A 15,389-nucleotide genomic window follows, 5' to 3' on the forward strand; every position below is an offset into this window, starting at 1 on the left:
AGCCCTATTTTCTAAAAGAATAATTTAGATTCCTTGGTTTCGAAAGATGCTATTTCTCCAAAAAAGAAGAACTGTCTTTGGTTTGTTTAACAAAAGAATGGCATGTGCATTGATAAGAGGATTCAAATTATTTATTGTAAAGTACATTTACTACTTAGGGCTCTTAGTAGCCAATTAAGGCCCTTCAGTCTGCAGGAGATGCCTGGTTATCCTCCCCCTACCCCTGGATAAATGAAGTGAAGAGGGTGGGCATGTGAGTCAGGCCATTCTCAGTGGTGCCCCCCCCATTTGTGGAACTCAAGAAAAGTACAGGAAGGTACAATTAGCCCCCACTGTGAATATTTTTAAACATTAAGTTAAAGACTTTTTTTATTTACACAAGCGTTTGGATCCTGACTTATTTGTTTCTGTGCTTTGATTATTATTGTCATGTTTTAACTGTTTTATTGTAAACAGATTATATTGTTGTTTTATTTGTATTTTTTGTATTATTAATATTTGTAAGTCCCACTGTGCTCTTGCTTTAGAGGAAGGGTGGGGTATAAGAACTGTGAATAAGTAAACATAAATAAATTCACTAAGTAGTACAATGAGTCTTGATTAAATTAGGATAGGAAGGAGGTTGTGTATTTATGATCTCAGCAGATAGGTGAATAGTAGGTGGAGTCATTCTCTTGTCTAGATGAATAGGAAAAGTTGGTGGGAAACTTCAAATTCACCCTGGTTTACCCTGTGCACCCAAGCCCCAGCTTAATTTACCATTCTCAGGCAAAATGGAACCTTTTGGGAATCAAGGTGTTGGGGAGCACATAAAATGGCAACAGCATCTATACCAGTTGCTCACATAGAAGCCTGCTGGATCTTCCTTGCTGTATCAGAAGGCTGGTGTTTATTACAATAGAACACTGCCTTCTTTTTGCTTCCGAGATACCCTTTACTAGGTATTCATAAAAAATGAGATAGGGTGAGTGAGTCTTGTGTTTTCAGGCAATATTTCTGAGACACTTGAATTTTTTTTAGAATGGAAATCCTATAAAATTTCACTGCACATCTTGTTTCCTGTAATATCTATTAGTATGTGAATGCTGGCAGGTCCACAGGCAGGCACCTGAGAGAATAGCAGCACTGTATAGTCAACTATCTCTAATGATGGTACTTTCTTATACTATTGTCAATATATTATACTGGTTAGCGACAATTTTAATTATGACAGACTATCCCCACATTCAATTTTGTATAGTCCATAATGCCTTTTTAGAGCTTAAAATATTATATGATTTAATCAGTATTATTAGTTCATTGGTACGGTATGGATTTTAATCAGATCTATTCTCTATGAAAAGGGTTCCATGCCATTGGCACTTCTTTCCAGTGTGATCTTTCCATGCAATATTCTAAAGAATAAATTGTTTGTGCATTTTAATCAAAATAAAGAATTAGTAACTTCAAACTGCCACCCATATTAAGTTACTAAAATAGTTACTTTTAATTGGTTTATTAACTGCTTAACCATTAATAAGATGCAGTTAATTAAATAGAAAAGCTTTAATTGCTTGCCAGACCTGCATTTTACTCTTGCAACTTGAAGTTCTTTGTATGTTATAGGAGTGGAAAGGGGATTTATGAATCTCTTCCACAGTGGGATGCATTTGCTGTTCTCACATCTGACGGTCCCATATTTTATTGCCCAAGAGATATACAGGTTCTTCCTGTGCACTTTGGCCTAGAATTCTGAAAAGAGGGAGAGAAATTTACTCATGCATACTAATCTGTTCAGTACCAAATATCATGATTCCATACAGTTTTAAGGGACATTATTACTCCCTGGCTTACCTGAGTGAGGTGTCTTGTGTTTGCATCCTTAATAGCAGTGGAATGAGGTTTCTGTTGGTTGTTTATATCTGTAGTCCTAAAGAACGTATAATAATTCTGAGAAGACAAGTTATTTATTGTTACCCCAGGCATTTAGTTGTTTGTGTAGAGTATGCCAGTACTAGAGTTCCCTCTTGCTCTAGACATGAGGATCCAATTATATACCCCCATGCCACATGCACTGTTGTTTGGCTGGCGTTTATATACCACTGGTGGTATGCTGTGATTAGCTACCGAATCAGTTGAATTCCTATAGTCCATTGTGGCTGTGGAGATGGAGGGGAAGGAGGGGAAGGGGCACACATTTTGGGTCTCCATTGATTTCAGTAGGAGTGTTTTAACTTATGTGGCCTTGTTTGCTGGCATAATGATATTGGTGATGAGGTGTGACTTTGTGCCTGGGTAACCCTGATGCTACTTCACAATTGGTGCCTAAGACCAGCATGTCATTGGGCTTTGATACATTCACATTCATTCTTTGCATTTACAGTATACAGACCCTGGAAGCCACAACATTTTTATACCTCTTGTGATACGATGCCTAAAAATCACTTTCCCCAAGCAGGTGCCCTCCAGATGTGTTGGACCACAGGTCCCAACCTCCTCGGTGAGAATAACCAATGGTGATGTTGGTTTTGGATGATGAGGATTATAGTCCAACACACCAGGCTGGTACCAGGTTAGGGAAGGCTGCCCCAGACTGTGTTGTTTTATTTAGAATAGGCATGGTCCATGGGGTGAATATGGCCTAGGGGGGTTCTCCATCTGGATGGCAATGCTTCTTCTCCAGGCCCCACCACTTCTCCCAGGCCCAACTCTGTCCCCTGCCTCAGAGCTATGAGAGGAAAGGGCTTATCTCCGATTTACTGCAGATTGGCAAAGGAGCTTGTCTCAGAGCTGGGCAAGGAAAATGCCCCCCACCCCCAACTGATCTCCCTGGAGCAGCTGAGTAGATGGGTCTGGGAAGTGTGTGTGTGTGTGTGTGTGAATAGGGTGTATATTTATGTGAATTTTGTGGTGTGTGTAAATGGGCATTGGATGGGGTGTGTCTGTGTAAATGTGACTGTATATGTGTGTGAAAATATGAGGGCAGAAGCTCCACCTACATTTCACAGTAGCTTCTCCCACTTTTGGCAGTGCCCCCACTGCTGGCCTGTGGTGCCTGAAGCCCAGCCTAAGGCATATTTGGCTCTCAGACTGAAAATGGTTCCCCATCCCTAATTTATAGGCTGAAAAATAAGTGGCATGGTGTTCTGCCTTTGCAATGAAACAAAATAATCCTTGAGAGGAATGTAAACAAACGATGAGTATAAGGTTCATTATATTGCATGTTGCCTTCTCAGGGTTATTATTATTATTATTAAATTTATTAATCGCCCATCTGGTTGGTCACCCAGCCACTCTGGGCGATGTACAGCATATAATAAAACAGTTTAAAACAATAAAATTCTACAATAAAAAACATTTTCTAAAATACCCTAACCCACCCCAAATGCCTGCCTGAACAACCACGTTTTTAATGCACGGTGGTTAGAGGTTTGCATATATATATGGCAAGTGACTGTCTAAGATAGGGGTGAGCAACTTGTGGCCCTCCAGATGCTTTGGCCTACGACTCCCATCATCCCTCACCATTGGCTATCCTGGGTAGGGGTGATGTGAATTTTAGGCCAAAACATCTGGAGAGCCACAAGTTGCCCATTCCTGATCTAGACAATGACTGCAAGCCCAAGGAAGAGGAGAGGAATACTCATGCTTCTTGATTCCCACTGAATGCATCACTGTGTTTAAAGAGCTTGTTACAGTTTTTGTGTGTGCCTGCAAACAAAAAACAACCGTTACACTTTCCTGTAATGTCTTTTGCTCCCTCACTGCAGATTCATACTGTAAATGTAAACTAGCAAGCTCTATTTTTCCTGTCCTAGAAACTTACTATGCTAATACCAGGGGAGAAATTATGAAGGAATATGTGATGTCTGTTAAAAAATAAAGTGTGTGTGTGTGTTTGTGTGTGTGAGTGTATGCAGGGGGAGGGGAGCCCTTCATTCCTTCCTGAGTAACATGATGAATTGTGGAAACTCTGATTGAAAATTCTAATCACAGCCTTGCAGTCCTTCAGATCACAGCCACTGACAGTTGATTCACTCCTTTTCATGCCTGCTGCCTCACACTGCTTATGGTGTCTTTTATGCATGAATCTATCATTAGCAGACAAAGCATGATGGATTGGTTGGGGTACCTCTGTCCTCAGAATCTGGGAAATGCTTCTTTTTTTCAGAATCGCAGAGCCTGTGTGTGACATCGTCATGAATGAGAGAAGAAAGTAATACACTGCTGGATGTGCCCGCTTGCTGCCACTGTTTTGAGACACAGCAAAAAGAGAGGGGGAAGAAAATGATACATTGTGGGGAATGTAAGTATATAGCCTGTTCTTCCCTCACTAGCAACCAGTGCAGAATATCATTGATCACAATCAGTGCATATTTTGCCAATTGTTTTCTCAATAGGCAATGGTCCTTTTTGGATATTCAGAGGCAAGAAACACACCAATGGGTGAAGGAAAGAAGTTTATGTAGCTAAAATAAGCTAACAAAGCAAGAAAAAGTAAGACATTACATTAAAAGCATAAAGCATATGTTCCTTCAGCTAGTGTGAACCCCGACATCTTATCAAGATAAGTTAAGCAGCAAACATAACCCCATAACAGCCTGGCCTGCAGCACTGGTTCAGGATCAACCTCCAGAGAGTTTCTGAATTGGGAGGGTCCCAGGGAATCATATACTATCCCTTTGATTCTTCCCATTCTGCACATGGTCCCCTGACTTCATATATTCTACATTCTTGTTGACTGGGAAACAACCACCCTCAACAATTACCAGGCAGGCAGCCTAACACATACAGCCGCCATCTCCACTTTCAGTTGGCCTTGACATTCTGCCAAAGTCTTTATTTACATGCCCTGAATACGGCATCAACAAATGATTCTCTGGGAACTAGCATAGCTACCTCCTCCCCCCACCTCCATCAACTCAACAAACAGGCACAATGGCACTCTAGACATGGGCAAGAGAACTGATGCACCACTGACTCCTCAATATACAGTGGTCTAGGGATGTCTGAAGAATCTGGTTTGGGGCTCGAGCCTGGCAGGTTTTCTCCAGCTTGTGGACCCCCGAGCTTACCCACCTTGGACAAGCTCTTGGCATCCTGCTTGTCTGTGAGCTGTCATCTTGCATAAAATCACAGGTAAGCCTTTTACGTAAATTGCCATTTTGCACAAAATGGCCAACATAAATAGTGCAATTTACACAAAATTGCAGGCTTAAATGGTCTGACCATTTACGCCTGCAATTTTGCTTAAATTGCACTATTTATGGCAGCCATTTTGCACAAAATGGTGGTTTACATGAAAGGCTTACCCACAATTTTATACAAAATGGCAGCTTGAGGACAAGTGGGAAGCCGCAAGCTCTTGACGGCTGCCCGCAGACCATCCAGCAGTTTGCTCTGTGCATCCACCAGGGTTGGGCATGTGGCGGGAATCCAACAAGTGACATGCAGGGTGGGCACGGTGGACTTTGCCCATCCCTACAATGGTCTTCCACATTTCCACTACATTGCAAACTACTCCTGGCAAATGTATTAAAAAGGTAAAGCCCTTTTACAATCCAAACAGTAAACAATTTCCCCAAACTATTTGAAATATAATCAAGCCTTAGACTTTCAGAACTGTCTTCAGGACCAAAAGCACTAGGGTTAATTGTTTCTGATCTTAGTGGAAATTTTCTTTGCACCTTATGATTGTTCTTTGCCTTTGGGAGATGACAACCACCTTCCTACATTCACAGGTGTGTATTTTTGTGGGGGATGGTATGGTTTCTAGCTGGCATGTCATGTCTTGGTGTCAAAAGCAGATGCATTTTGGTAGAGATGGAAGATCAATAGGAACAATTTTCGAATGTTAAATCAAAACAAAGAAAAAAATCTCATGTTCAAAGACATCACAAAATTCTGCTGCACCACAGTGTCTTGTAACAAATGAATTTGCACCACTGAGTTGACAAAGGCTTGAAGTAACATCTTTTAAAGTTAGCATGATTCATTTTTTGAAGACAATCTTAAAATGCAATAGGAAAATAAGTATTGAAAGACACTTTAAAGAAAGAGAGATGGGGCCACATGCTGCTGTATGCAACAGATAATGTTGAAACTGTCTTTTCTTCTTACATAGTACTTTTCAAAAGTGTAGTGAAATCCTAGAAATGGGTATCTTTGTTGGGACTTTGTTATAACTTGTAGTAGTCGTAATAATAATAATAATATGCAAGTGTGACAGAAAGGAAGAGTTCCACCTCTTTGATTTATTCTATGATTTATTCTTTGATTTATTCTATTTATTCTAGAATTCTATGATTCTATGATTTCTGTTACTGTGGGATTGTTATAACTGGTCATCTAGAAAACACTGATGCTGTTCTGGAACAGAGGAATAAACAACCCAAAGTAGAAATTTAGGTTGTTTGACCAGAATGATCATACCTACAGGCACTGACATAAACATGTACCTGTGTTTCTCTGCAGACAACATAAATCCTGTGTCTTTCAGGCGGGTCAACAAATTCAGTTCTTAGGCTGTCAGTAGTGACCCATGCTCCCACTCTGGTGACTAATCCTGTCCCAAATGCCAAGCACAAAGATCCTCTACCCTGAGCGGTGTGGTTTTTTTGGAAATTGCAAAGAACTTGAAAAGAACTTGAAGCAGAAGCTTTTGCAGAAGGAAGGAAGAGTGTGTGTCTCCTGCTGTTTCTACCTTCTGCAAAAACCCAGTGTGAAGTGAGATTAGAGCCAGTCAGACCATGATGTGGAGCAAAGCATTTTGCTTCAGGCAGAAAATTTGGGGAAGTAGCAAATTGAGCCCCATCCCTTTGATCTCCTCTCTTGTTTGCTCCTGTAGATGCAAAACTGCTATAATAATGTTCTGTCATTATTATAACCCGCCCATTAAAGCTAAACTATAATGGGCTGGTTATCATTTAAAGTGCGTTTGTGAGCTTAGTCTTAAAAATACCTTGGGACACTAGGGTGGGAAGCTGTTTATAAATCTGAAAGAACTCCCTTCCTTTGGTTGCAACATGGTCAAGATCACACCCTTGTCCTTTCCATTATTTAATTTGAAATCATTGCCTTCTATTGGTTTCATAGTCACAATAGTCAATGCTTACTTTATATGTAACAAATTCTTACCTGCAAGGCACACCTATATAGGAAATAACATAAACAGAAAATAACATTTATCACATGTTCCTCCACACACATGTTGCCAAGGTCTCCCTTTTTACCTGTATTAGACTGCCCATACTTTAAGGTCAGCAATAGAGGGATTTCCCCCTTGCCCATCTTTGAGGGCTGGTAGGTTGGCAAATACAAGAGAGAAGGCTATTTCCGCAGAATCCCCATGCTTCTGGAATGGTTCATCGTTACAGGCTGTTAGGAAACTTCTGAAGACCTATCTGTTTTCTTTCACCTTTTCTTGATTGTGTTTCATTAGGCTGTTCTTTGCCTTTAGCTGCAGGTGTATGTTAGATTTTAGTACTGTCTGGGCTGGATGTTTCTTATTATTGCTGGTGTCTATTGATTTTATTACATTTTGCTGTTTTATTAGGTAAGGCTTTTAGGGAGGGCTTTTGCAATTAAAGGCAGCCTAGAAATATTTTAAGTAAATAAAAATAAAGAAATTCCACATCATTTCTTTGAAGGAAATGTCTTCCATGTTGGAACCTTATAATATGTGAATCAGCTGTATAGCAGATTACCTACTTCATCCATAAGCATGCTTTGAAAGAGCAGATGAACATCCAGTCTAGGCATCCTGATTACATGAACAACAGATGGTTAAAGGGTAACTAATACGCATTAAATGCTCTTGAGTAAGAGTCCAGAGTTTTCCCTTTTACCCACAGCCCTTGCGTCTTTATTAGATGCTCTACTGTTTTCATCTGGGCCAAGTGATATCTTTTTAAGATTTTTGTTCATCTTTTTACTTAGTCTCCTGACCATTTTTAAACTACAATTCTATCAAATATGTGGCACAATATCGATGCCACTGAACCATAAACTGCCTACTTATACAGCCAGTTTTCTCAAAACTTTAGTTTGACTGGTAACAGCAGAAATACTTAAAAGGTATGAGATTTTTGTTTGTTTGTTTGTTAACTTGTCAGTTCTGATACTTTGCAGATACAATGGTTTCTACTAGATTATTGCTAGGATGTTTTTTCCATATCCAAGTGATAAAGATAGATCATGAGAAAGTTGAGCTTGAATGGCAATGCTGATATGAATGTTAACTTCTGTACAAGAACTAAATTAGTAGCATTAGATTGCTGGATTCCATATGTTGTTTAGTATATGTTGCTAGGAGTAGTAAATAGCAGCCATGAACTGACCAACTGGGATGCCATCTGGACTTGTGGTTATGTTCCAATGCTTTTCAAGAAAACCGATCTCTTAGGGTGCAATCTTGTCCAGATGCCCATCAGCCTCAGAACTCAGAGGCTGACAGGCATCCTATGCAGGGCGGGAGGAGCCCAGAGGCAACTGTCGGCTCTGCACTCCTCTTGCTCTGCATTTTCGCATTGTCTAGCTGCGGCTCTGCAGAGTGGGAGGAAAGGAGGCTGGGGATTCAGTGTAAGCTGGCTGCCCTGGTCTCCTCCCCTTCCTCCTCACAGAACCTCCCCCTTTCCCTCTTCTCTGAGCTTGCTTTGTGAGCTTGGAGAGGCAGCCGGCGTGGTTCTGTCCGCATCAGCTGTGAGGGGGCAGGGAGCTCAGACTTCTGTGTCTGAGGTTGGAGTGCTGTCTGCCATGGCCTCCCAAACTCTGTGTAGGGGCCATAGGATTACTCTCTTACATGATTAAAAAATTACATACTGTAAAAGACAACACCAACACGATGGACCCAGCCTTGATCTTGAATGCTCAGGTCACAGTGGTGGCAAGGAGTGCCTTTGCCCAGCTGAGCCTGGTATGCCTATTCCTGGAGAATGAAGATCTGGCATGGGTGACATTTGCCTTCATCACATCATGTGTGAATTATTGCAATACACTCTATGTACAGTTGGCTGTGAAGATGCTTTCTTGTATTTCCCAACAACCCCTGAGATATGTCTCATTGGGACTAGGGAGAGGGTCTTTTTGGTGGCTGCACCTAGGCTCTAGAACTTCCTTCCAAGGAAGGCTCATCTCACCTCGTCGTTAATGATCTTTGAGAAGCTTGGTAAAAACCTTCCTTTTTTTTTATGAAGGCATGTCATTTTAATTTGCTGTTTTAATTGGTCTCTATGTTTTGAATATTTTGATTGCTGTTGCATTGTTTCCTGTTGCTGTTTTTGTTTTATGTTATGTTGCAAATTGGAATGATGATTTCGGTTGTTAAATTATTGACTTTGTAATCTGCCTAGAAATAAATACTTTATAATGAAATCAATAAAAAATACTAAATATATAAACCAACAAGTTCTAGACTATTCATCCATAATATATATGACTTACATACTAAATTTAACTAAACTACATGTAATTCATAAAACCTTTTGCACTGAATGCCATGATCATGTCAGTTAGACTTAGAACCCTTTTCAGTGTTTTGCTAATAATAAAAAATAATCCTTTTTGGATGGCTGCTTGGTGCACCTTTCCTCCTACTTACTCAACGAGTTACCTTGTGGCATTTCTTGGTCAAGGAAATTCAAAAGTGTAATGACTGTTGTTATCTGAAAGCATTCCTACCTTTCATATTCTGCTTTTCAGAGATTCATGCATGACTTCCCGCACAGTTTGTTCTTATATAAATGATGAGAAGGATAGACTTTCCACTGCTCCAAGGATGTCACTTTTTTTAAGGGTAACATTTTGTAAATTTTTAAAGTATTTTTATCCCACTCTTCAGCCCCCCCAAATATCAATAATAAGACAGGCCTTGTCCTCAGGTGTGTAACCTAATAGACATGACACAAAAGAAAAAGGAATTAGGAGGCAGGAGGAGGAAAAAAGGAAACTTAGACGCTAGTTCTTAGTTACAAAGTTTTTACATCTTCTCTTTCTGTCTGGGAGAAAGAAAGCTGCCTGCAGTCGCTCCTTCTCTGGCTGATGGATGAGGCCAGGCTGGTATTCAACTTGCCAAAATGATGATATTCCTGGGCATTGAGGGGAGCACCCTACCAGTGGCCTTTGGTCCTCTGGTATATGGCAGAGTCCAGAGCATGTTTGCCATTCAGCTCTGCAGTTCCAAGACAACTCTTCCCGAATAGCATTTCTGAATGCTTCCCGAATAACCAAAGAATAATTAATTTGTGAAAGTGAGTAGAGACACTGTACTTGAGAATGCTGGTGGGCGGAAAAAAAACCTGGCTTGTGGTCTGTCTCCAGTAATGTCAGTGCTTCATCGTCCAGTATTTGCAGCAGAAAACAATTCCCAGGGCTCTCATGCTTGAATAACAGAGAGAGTTTATAGATTATTTGATTTATCAGATAAAGGTGAACCACTCTCCTATCCATATGTCTTGGGGGAAAAAACACCTGAATTAAACTCACTTCCTTTGTGTCTGTACCAGCAACTATGTTAGTTTCTTAGCTAGAATCATATAGCAGGCAGCCAAGCACCCACTCACTACTCTTGAATCCTTCATAGAAATTGCTACTCATTCAACTGAAGGTCTGATATCTATTTATAATATTGTCCAAGCCATTATTGGAAGACAACCCACCCTAGCGGCATAGGAAAGTGACTTAGTTGAGTTTTTTTTAAGAAGATGAGTGGGAATATATCTGGACCTCATTTGTAATCTTATCAATCAACACTAATATAAAGGAAACACAGTACGAAGTTCTCAGTAGATGGTACGTTATCCCTGCTAGGCTTCATCTAATACAGGAGTGCACAATCTTTTTGACCCCAAGGGACACATTGATGCTGGCTTGGGGCTGCACACATGTGTATGCACGCACACATCCCAGTGATTCTGATACAGATTGCTCTTTTCTCACTGGTAGGAGCAGTGGGGAAAAGAACAATCTGTATGAGGATCTCTGGGAGAGGGCGTGGAGAGTCTTCTCTCATTCCCCTTCCCCAGTGATCCTGATACAGATTGCTCTTTCCTTGCTGGAAAGGTGATCTGTATTGCTGGTTCAATTATACAATCTGCAAGAAATCAGCAGGGGAGGGGATACAGGTGGTGATGGGGGGGAGTCAGGGCACCAAAGGGGCTACAGGGCTTTGTGGTGTCTCCAGCCCTCAGGCCACAGGTTGTCACCCCTGATCAAATACATCCAAATGATAGTCAGTACTGTTGGAAGGGCTGGGGACAGATTGGTTCACATCTTCAGTGGGAATGTTCAACAGTGTGAGAGTTCTGGCACACGGTAGTTGCTTACTGCAAATAATTTGTCCACTTTAGACCACAAGTAGCTCCTAAAGCTATGTTTCCTCACCATTTCGAGCTTAATGACCCTATATAAATATATATCCAATTTCTAAACATGTAGTGAGCTTCTCCTTAGGCTGTTTTGGGTGTCCCACAAGCATATCCATGACATACTAAGGATTGTAATAAGTGAGTTTCTTTATTCCCTTAGGGTGCAATCCTATCGAGATAGGTGGGTGCCTCCGAACTCAGAGGCGACTGCCTATCCTAAGCAGGGCAGGAGAAGCACGGAGGGGCTCGTGTCCTCCATGCTTCCTCTGCCCTGCTTTTTTGGCTAGACAGCTGATTGCAGCTGTCTAGCTGCAGGAGCATGGAGTGGGGAAGGAGGCTGCTGTATGACACATTGGATGTGTCGTACATGCAGCTATGTTCTCACCGCCCCAGGACACCCCCAGCCACGCCCCTTTTCAGCTCCTCTGTGCTCCTCTTGTGAGCGCGGAGGATGGGGCTGTTCTGCGCTACCTCTGAGGTTTGTTTTCTGGGAACTGACCTTGGAGCGCGGACTCCAAGGTCGGTTCCTGGAAAACAGTATATCCTATGGCCATCTAGCTGCTGTCTAGCGGCCATAGGATTGCTCCCTCCATGATCTTTTTGTATTGTTATTGGTGTGATTCCTTTGTATGGCTTGCATTTTTAACTTCCTAACATGGAATTTTATTTTGAAACGAAGTATTGTTGTTGTTGTTTATTCGGTCAGTCGCTTCCGACTCTTCGTGACTTCATGGACCAGCCCACGCCAGAGCTTCCTGTCGGCCGTCGCCACCCCCAGCTCCCCCAAGGTCGAGTCCGTCACTTCCAGAATATCATCCATCCATCTTGCCCTTGGTCGGCCCCTCTTCCTTTTGCCTTCCACTTTCCCTAGCATCAGCATCTTCTCCAGGGTATCCTGTCTTCTCATTATGTGGCCAAAGTACTTCAGTTTTGCCTTTAAGATCATTCCCTCAAGTGAGCAGTCTGGCTTTCTTTCCTGGAGTATGGACTGGTTTGATCTTCTTGCAGTCCAAGGCACTCTCAGAATTTTCCTCCAGCACCACAGTTCAAAAGCATCTATCTTCCTTCGCTCAGCCTTCCTTATGGTCCAGCTCTCGCAGCTGTAGGTTACTACAGGGAATACCATTGCTTGAACTATGCGGACCTTTGTTGTCAGTGTGATGTCTCTGCTCTTAGCTATTTTATCAAGATTTGTCATTGCTGTCCTCCCAAGAAGTAAACGTCTTCTGATTTCCTGGCTGCAGTCAGCATCTGCAATAATCTTTGCGCCTAGAAAGACAAAGTCTGTCACTGCCTCCACGTTTTCTCCCTCTATTTGCCAGTTATCAATCAAGCTGGTTGCCATAATCTTGGTTTTTTTATGGTTTAACTGCAACCCAGCTTTTGCACTTTCTTCTTTCCCCTTCATCATGAGGTTCCTTAGCTCCTCCTCGCTTTCAGCCATCCAAGTGGTATCATCTGCATATCGGAGATTGTTAATGTTTCTTCCAGTGATTTTAACTCCAGCCTTGGCTTCATCAAGCCCAGCATGTCGCATGATGTGTTCTGCGTACAGGTTGAATAGGTAGGGTGAGAGTATACAACCCTGCTGTACACCTTTCCCAATCTTAAACTAGTCTGTTGTTCCGTGGTCTGTTCTTACCGTTGCTACTTGCTCGTTATGCAGTTCCCTCAGAAGGCAGACAAGATGACTTGGTATCTCCATACCACCAAGCACTTGCCACAGTTTGTTATGATCCACACAGTCAAAGGCTTTAGAATAGTCAATAAAACAGAAATAGATGTTTTTCTGAAACTCCCTGGCTTTCTCCATGATCCAGCGGATATTGGCAATTTGGTCTCTAGTTCCTCTGCCTTTTCGAAACCCAGCTTGTACATCTGGCAATTCTCGTTCCATGGATTGCTGGAGTCTACCTTGCAAGATCTTGAGCATTACCTTACTGGCATGTGAAATAAGTGCTACTGTTTGATAGTTTGAACACTATTTGGTGTTTCCCTTTTTTGCTATGGGGATATAAGTTGATTTTTTCCAATCTGTTGGCCATTCTTGTGTTTTCCAAATTTGCTGGCATATGGCATGCATCACCTTGACAGCATCATCTTGCAAGATTTTAATCAGTTCAGCTGGGATACCGTCATCTCCTGCTGCCTTGTTATTAGCAATGCTTCTTAAGGCCCATTCAACCTCACTCTTCAGGATGTCGGGCTCTAGCTCACTGACCACACTGTGAAATCTATCCCCGATATTATTATCCTTCCTATACAGATCTTCCGTATATTCTTGCCACCTTTTCTTGATCTCTTCTGCTTCTGTTAGGGCCTTGCCATCTTTGTTTTTGATCATACCCATTTTTGCCTGGAATTTACTTCTGATGTTCCTAATTTTCTGGAAGAGGTCTCTTGTCCTTCCTATTCTATTATCTTCTTCCGCTTCCGCGCATTGCTTGTTTAAAAATAATTATTTATCTCTTCTGGCTAACCTCTGGAATTTTGCATTTAATTGGGCATACCTCCCCCTATCACTGTTGCTTTTTGCTTTCCTTCTTTCTTGGGCTGCTTCCAGTGTCTCAGCAGACAGCCATCTTGCCTTCTTGGTTTTCTTTTTCTTTGGGACGTTTTTTGTTGCCGCCTCCTGAACAATGTTGCGAACTTCTGTCCATAGTTCTTCCGGGACCCTATCTACTAAATCTAGTCCCTTAAATCTATTCTTCACCTCCACTGCATATTCATTAGGAATATTAGTGAGCTGATATCTAACTGATCTGTGGGTCTTCCCTATTCTCTTCAGTCTGATTCTAAATTGTGCAATAAGAAGTTCGTGATCTGAACTACAATCAGCTCCAGGTCTTGTTTTTACTGACTGCATAGATGTCCGCCACCTTTGGCTCCAAAGGATGTAGTCAATCTGATTTCGGTGTTGACCATCTGGTGAATTATTTGCAGCTGCAGGGTTGGACACAATATCCCAGCCAGTGGCTCAAACAGGAATAAGTTTCACGTAAACAGAAATATATTCCAATAATCTGGTTTTCAGGCAAGGTTTTGCAGCCAGTGGTGCAGTATAGCATTCATTATTTGTCACTAGCAAAATGGGTAATTATGTTTCTGGTTAATATTGGTCGCCATAATTAGCTTGGTCAGGCAGACTCATTACTTTCCTGTGGGAGTTAAGTGCTACAGCATACAGAGAGCCAGTGTGATGTAGTGGTTAGAATGTTGGACTGGAACTCAGAAGACTGAGTTCTAGTTCTCACTTGACTTACTGGGTGACCATAGGTGGCTACCAGGAAGAGGGTGTTTCTGCTGTGGCACCCCGGTTGTAGAATGAGCTCCCTAGAGGGGTTTGCCTGGCACCTACATTGTACTCTTTCCAGAGCCATGTAAAGACCTTTTTATTTTCCCAGTATTTTAGCATTTTAGCTTCCTAGTCTTTTAGCTTTGGTGTTTTAAATCTGCATTTTAAATCTCTGCATTGCTGCTAGGTTTTATTCTGGTTGTACTGTTATATTGTTATATTAAAATTATATTTTAAGCTTTCAATTTTATATTGTTTTATGCTGCGCTTTGTGGTTATAATTTGTGTGAACTGCCCAGAGAGTTTCAGCTATTGGGAGGTATAGAAATGAAATACATACATAAAATAAATAAAATAAATGGGCCAGTTGCTGACTCTCAGCCTAACCAAACTGACAGATTTGTTGTGAGGATAAAATGGAGAGATGGAGGAACATGTAAGCCTCCTTGGGTTCCTTGCAAGAGGAAAAAAGGTGCCATATACATGTAATCATAAATTACATTAAAAATCTGCAGAGTGCACTGTAGATATTTTGAATGACAACTCCCAGCATCCCTGATCATTGACCATGATGGCTGGGGCTGATGGGAGTTGAAGTCCAAAAAATCTGGAAGGTACCTAGTTGGGAAAGTCTGCTATAGTTTCTCCAATATCCTAGTTTGAAATTTCAAACCAGTTAAAATATTTTTGATATAGCAGAAATCTGAATGTATGTGACCCTATAGTATTTCAGTTCATTCAGTACCTTCCTC

The 15,389-nt window shown here is 41.4% G+C and overlaps 1 protein-coding gene across 4 annotated transcripts in view; it reads left to right on the plus strand.

Moving 5' to 3' along the window:
- DAB1 (DAB adaptor protein 1) overlaps positions 1 to 15,389 on the plus strand; it is a 911,155-nt gene that overhangs the window by 592,636 nt on the left and 303,130 nt on the right. For all 4 annotated transcript variants that reach the window (XM_084852384.1, XM_084852385.1, XM_084852387.1 and 1 more), the window contains one exon: positions 4,151 to 4,285. The gene's annotated coding sequence lies outside the window, so the exon portion shown is untranslated. The remainder of the gene's footprint in view (positions 1 to 4,150; positions 4,286 to 15,389) is intronic.

Source organism: Heloderma suspectum, chromosome 4, assembly GCF_057233095.1.
Source record: "Heloderma suspectum isolate Gila_16-S chromosome 4, 16-S_ref, whole genome shotgun sequence".
Taxonomy (NCBI): domain Eukaryota; kingdom Metazoa; phylum Chordata; class Lepidosauria; order Squamata; family Helodermatidae; genus Heloderma; species Heloderma suspectum.